At 38.2% G+C, this 5,959-nt stretch overlaps 1 long non-coding RNA gene across 1 annotated transcript in view; it reads left to right on the forward strand.

The window, feature by feature from the left end:
- Window positions 1-5,720, forward strand: part of LOC136851125 (uncharacterized) — an 8,076-nt gene extending 2,356 nt beyond the window's left edge. The window contains exons 2-4 of the long non-coding RNA XR_010856787.1: window positions 1,846-1,897; window positions 3,527-3,683; window positions 4,709-5,720. This is a non-coding gene — a long non-coding RNA (uncharacterized lncRNA). The remainder of the gene's footprint in view (window positions 1-1,845; window positions 1,898-3,526; window positions 3,684-4,708) is intronic.
- Window positions 5,721-5,959: the final 239 nt, after the last annotated feature.

Here is a 5,959-nt window from a genome sequence, read left to right on the forward strand (position 1 = left end):
TCTATTTTTGGGAATGAAACTGGCTGCCTACACTGGCTGCATTCAGGATGACCTTAGGTGTAACACAAAACTGTTAATAACATTTTGTCCATCTTATGAGATAATAGATCAATTCCTTGCAGATCTAACAATTACGTTTTAGGGAACTTCGTGATACAAGAATGAACAGAGTGTTTTTTTTTTTTTCGTCACTGTTCCATTCGTGTATGACTTAAGATTGGTGGAATGGAATGGGATATAGAATTTAGGCCAAAGGCCAAGCGCTGGGATCTATGAGGCCTTTCAGTGCTGAAAGGGAAAAAATTGAAGGTTTGAAAGGTGTAACAGGAAGAAAACTTCGCAGTTGCACTGTGAAACAATTATTAGGAGAGGGTTGAGTGAAATAAGATAGAAGGAAGAGACTATGAATGCAAGCACAGTAAAAGGAATGAAAGGGGTCGCAGCTAGGGGCCGAAGGGACGCCGCGAATAGCCTTAGGTAATGCCTCCGGGGTCTAAGATCGGTGGGTCGAGCCGTGACTTGAATACCTTTCAAATCCAGGTGTTAGTGACTCCGAGGGCTGCTTCCTAAATGGGTGCCCATATTAGGTCTCCGTAGGCATGTGACTACTGAGTGCTTTCAGGGGGCCTCCTTCTCTTATTCGGGGAGAAACCCGGTGTCCGTGTGAATACTGATGTTTACCATACGGTTGCCGAGAGTATAAGGTACGCGTGAGTTTTCTGGCTAATAATAAATTCTCTCGTGCTGTTCAGGGGATTAATCTGTGAAAAAGAAGACTGTTGACTTTCTGCTACTAATGTACAAAAGACACACTCACATACGTGCGTATACACACACACACACATATATATAATCATTAAGCTACAAATGTCGTTTAATAACCAATTCGCGCTACTTCGGGCTTCCCCGTCGGGGATATTCCCGAAGCAGCGCGAATTGGATATTAAACGTCATTTGTAGCTTAACGATCGTATATACATCACGGTGGTGCTATAAAAAAGTCATACATATATATATATATATACACATATATATAAATGTATATATACATATAATGCTCCATTGAATACTATCGTTCATGCTTTGCGCATAGCCGCCATTCTAAAATGAGCCGTTTCCCCTCCGAGAAGGTGGCTCTAGGAGGAGTTAACTTTCCGGTTCTCAGGATGAGGTTACAACCTCAACATCCTAACAACCATGACAGTGACCCACCACAGTCGCTTAGCTATCTCATACGTAATTCGTCGCACAAGTCAATAGAGGCACCACTGGTTTTAATGAGTGCGATTTAATTGTTCTTTCTTGGTCGGAGTCACTCAAATTCCTCTCGTTGGTGAGGCAAGTGTTCTAGTCACTCAAATTCCTCTCGTTGGTGAGGCAAGTGTTCTAACCACTAGGCTGCGGTGACCAGGTATACATACATACATACATACAACAGAGAGAGAGAGAGAGAGAGAGAGAGAGAGAGAGAGAGAGAGAGAGAGAGAGAGAGAGAGAGAGACCCTTCTCTTCCTTTCGTTGTGACAGGAGAAAAATCTTGAACCGGAGAGTGGCCAGCTAGGCTACTTCTACTGTACCTATCGCTCATGATCTAGGCGTACTTTCTGTGTGTTTCATGTACGTATGTTACGCATGCATGCGGCGTGTTTCCAACGGAACTTTCAAACCTGCCTGACATCGCTATCCAATACGTGTCATTTTCGTCAAGAGCCAAGCAAAATAGTTACTTTACCTCATTTCCTTCTTAACTGCCACTCCAAATAAAGATTCTTAATGACTCTGATTGAGAAGGAGGCACAACAATAACATAAAATGTGCTAATTTCTTGTATTTCTTTCCTTTCAGAAACGTTAAGAGGACCCAAGACTTCAAAATCGCCATCATGAATTTCAGAGTTGTGAGTATCTGCTGTCCTTGTTTTTGTTCACAAGATTGTGTTGGTGATAATAGCAGTTATACGCAATTGTGCACAAACGCGCAAGAATGCAAACGCAGATATATCAGTGCTTAACTACAGACACAACAATTGATAGGATTCTCTTAGTGTAATAAAATGTAGCCTATTGTTTCTTCTGACGCCGTAATTATAGGTCTATATATATATATTTATATATATATATATATATATATATATATATATATATATATATATATATATATATATATATATATATATATATATATATATATATATATATATATATATATATATATATATATATATATATATATATTATATATGTGTGTGTGTGTGTGTGTGCGTGTGTGTGTTCCTATAAAACTACGAATGGTAAGACGTACCTGTAATTAAGTAGAAAGGTTTTGCAAAAAAAAAAAAAAATTGAGGATAAGTCAGCTTACCGTAAGAACAAGTCTCCAGCCTCATGGTCTAAGCCGGCGTTTCCTTGTCACAGCAAATGATCGCAATTATTAATTTAGCGTATGTAGAATGGCACACACCTAACGCCTGTGTAACAACTGCATTTTATAGCAGAATATTTCGCGTTGTCACTACTCCAGTTATTGTATGGGTCTATTTACAATCCACTTATAGATTTACACAAACGAGGCAGTTGACAAAACAGAGAAAGAGGTAAATGAAGTCCATTTTGTAAAAATCACAAGCGTCTAAGTGTTCGCGAATAAGTTCCTTAGAACAGTGGTAGTTTTAAGCTGTTTTCATTTTCTCTAGACCGCACAAAGTACAGTAACTGTTTGCGCGCCGTTACAACCGTTCACCCCAACAGAATTCAGGGGACAAGGTCATTATCGCCAATTACTTTAGTGAAAAATACCAGTATATCGCTAATGAACTGATAATATACAATTCACCATGTTATATATAAACTAACCAAAAGTTTCTGCCACATATATCTTGCACAGTTTACTATCTTGGGGTGGTGAATTACGTAACTATCGGCCTATTGTAATTTTGCTGGGGCTGGTTTTTGTGATGTTACCGAGCTGTAGGCCTAGGTATTATTTTTATAGGCCATTGCCTACATAAACGAAAGATCTAAGGTAACGACTGGCGGCCGTTTACTGTTTATTAGTAAAATGCTCTAATGAAACGATATATACGGTATCAAATTGATATGAGTTTTTATTGTAGGTTTGTGCTATATGTTTGTGGTTCGTTAGTGAGTCTTCTCTCTCTTCTCTCTCTCTCTCTCTCTCTCTCTCTTCTCTCTCTCTCTCTATAAATAAATATATATATATATATATATATATATATATATATATATATATATATATATATATATATATATATATATATATATATATATATACACACATATACTGTATATATATATATAGAAAGAAGAGAGAGAGAGAGAGAGAGAGAGAGAGAGAGAGAGAGAGAGAGAGAGAGAGAGAGAGAAATTTGATTACAAGTGAAAGTTGAATTGATCAAGATATTTTGATAAGCTTTCAGATAACACCATTGCCAAGATACCCCAATCTTTACCCCTAATATTTTACCAACGTAGTAAACCCAGCAGCTTCAAAACGACTCATTTTACAGCTGTGGGCGATCTTCCTCGTGATGGTGGCAAGCTTCGTATCGGTGGACGCTCAGATCATCAACCTGGCCCGTAGAAAGTTCCCCGGGCAGCGGCGTTTCGGAGTCACCCGCTACGGCACGCACGAATTCGGCAGCCACGGTTATCAGAACCTCCCGAGTGAGTTTCTTTCTCTCGTTTACATCTTTCTTTCGTTTTCTCATGGTTATCAGAACCTCCCGAGTGAGTTTCTTTCTCTCGTTTGTAGTGTTCCTTCAGTGTCCTATTTCTACCTGTCTGTATGTGTGGGATTATTCTAGTGTTGGTTCTCACTTTTCTCTCTTAGTCTTAATCTCTTGTTGTTTCTGCTCTTTGAATATTCTTTTTGTCTTTCTGCGTTAACTGCGTCCCATATCTTTGAAAAATGTTCTTTCTTTCTATCTTAACTGTGTTCCATATGTCTGAAAAATGTTCTTTCTTTCTATCTTAACTGTGTTCCATATCTTTGAACATTCTCCTGCCCTGTTGTCTTGACTGCGTTCTATATTTCTGAACATACCTGTCTTTTTGCCTTAACTGTGTTCCATCTTTTCTTCCTGTTAATCTCGTATTCAGGTTTGAAAAGTCTATTTCATTGTCCAAAGTAAGTTGTCATTAATTCCTCCCATACTTTATAAAGTAGATTAAGAGAATGAAAAGCTATAATTTTTGTAAAGAAATATATTTGGGCTAAAACAGGTGCAGATTATTTAAGGTAATAAAATTCGTATAGAGCTTGTGGGCAAAGATATTAAGGTAACTTTTTTTAATATACTGGATTTGGGCAAATATAAATATGTAGACCACTGCACATTCCTTAGAATGACGAAGATATTAACTTATAGGTTAAATTCTACGCAGGAAGTGTCTTGAATTATTGTAAAACAAAATAACTTATTTCCCGAACTCTTTCCTATCAAGCCTATTAGAGCTGGTTACATTTAAATCTATCCTCCCGACCCTGATTCGAAGCCTGGCTGAAGAGGAGGGAAATTCTCCAATTCATTTCCTCTTCGAATCCCAATGGGTTTCAGTGGAAATCGTATTAGAAAATGATGAAGTTACTTTAGTTCTCAAGAAGTTTATGTAATAAATTATATCAAACGGATTTGGAAGTTTAATCAAAAGGAACTCCTCGTTAAATGCAGATACTTTGTTTCTTTCAGGACAAGGTTAGGAGTGGTCTTAGAGACCTAGCCCAACGGATCTGTGAAGGGGGAGTGGTTCTCGTTGCTGCCAACAGGATTCCTAGCCACTCCCAACGCGGCAAGAGGACGCAAGTCACACGTAACCATTCGCTGGCTTCCAAAACTAACGCTGAAACGGCAGATGACATATTTAAACCTTTTTGTTTTTGTTTTTGTTTTATCTCAGAGATAATTTATGTATATGCTAATGAAAAAAAAGTTTTTTTTCAAAAGCATCTGTTGTTATTGTCACAGATATTTATGAAAGCTATTTAATCTCTTTGTTGGGATATATTCACGACAAGCATAACCATTCAAGGTAATCCTGTAGTGATTTATTTTTGTATCGAAATATTAACTTTATTTTTCTTGTTGTTTACAAGGGAATGTCTGCGCTAATATGCTCTTTCTTCTTTGTGTTTAAACCAAGCATATCAATATAAACTAACAGTGGTAATTTTTTAAAGTTTATTTAAGACTTAGGTAACTTATGCGGAGGGTTAATCTTTTATAGAGTCAGCCTGGTAGGTCAGCCTGGTAGGTCAGCCTGGCAGGTCAGCCTGGTAGATCAGCCTCTTAGGTCAGCCTGGTAGGTCAGCCTGGTAGGGCAGCCTGGTAGGTCAGCCTAGCAGGTCAGCCTCGTAGGGGAGCCTGGCAGGTCAGCCTCGTAGGGCAACCTGGTAGGTCAGCCTGGTAGGCCAACCTGCAGGTCAGCCTGTAGGTCAGCCTCATAGGTCAGCCTGGTAGGTCAGCCTGGTAGGTCAACCTGTAAGTCAGCCTGTAGGTCAACCTGGTAGGTCAGCCTGGTGGGTCGCTCATAAACAATTGTTGTTGTTCTACGCGTATCAAATTTAAGTAACTTGAATTTTGGGTCACTAATAGTATCTGTTCCCATCATCAAGACAGCTGAACTGCGATTTCTCAGTTGTCTTTGCTCTGTAAAGATAAAGGAAATGAAATGTAAATCTAAATAAAATGTAAATACAAACAACTGATTTTCACTCTTAAAGTTCTAAGGTTTTCAAGATGGCTCCATAGATGGTACTCTCAGGTCATCTTCCGTCAAATAAATATTAAATTTATTTTTACCTGTTGGCGTTTACTTGATGTCAGTTGTACTTATTGTCATTTTTCTCATGTTCACACATATCAAGTTTTTTTACAGTTATGGAATTGTTATTAATTATGTCTATTTAGATTGATCTGTTGGTTTTTTGATACACACACAAA

Source organism: Macrobrachium rosenbergii, chromosome 1 (genome assembly GCF_040412425.1).
Source record: "Macrobrachium rosenbergii isolate ZJJX-2024 chromosome 1, ASM4041242v1, whole genome shotgun sequence".
In the NCBI taxonomy this organism is placed as follows: Eukaryota; Metazoa; Arthropoda; class Malacostraca; order Decapoda; family Palaemonidae; genus Macrobrachium; species Macrobrachium rosenbergii.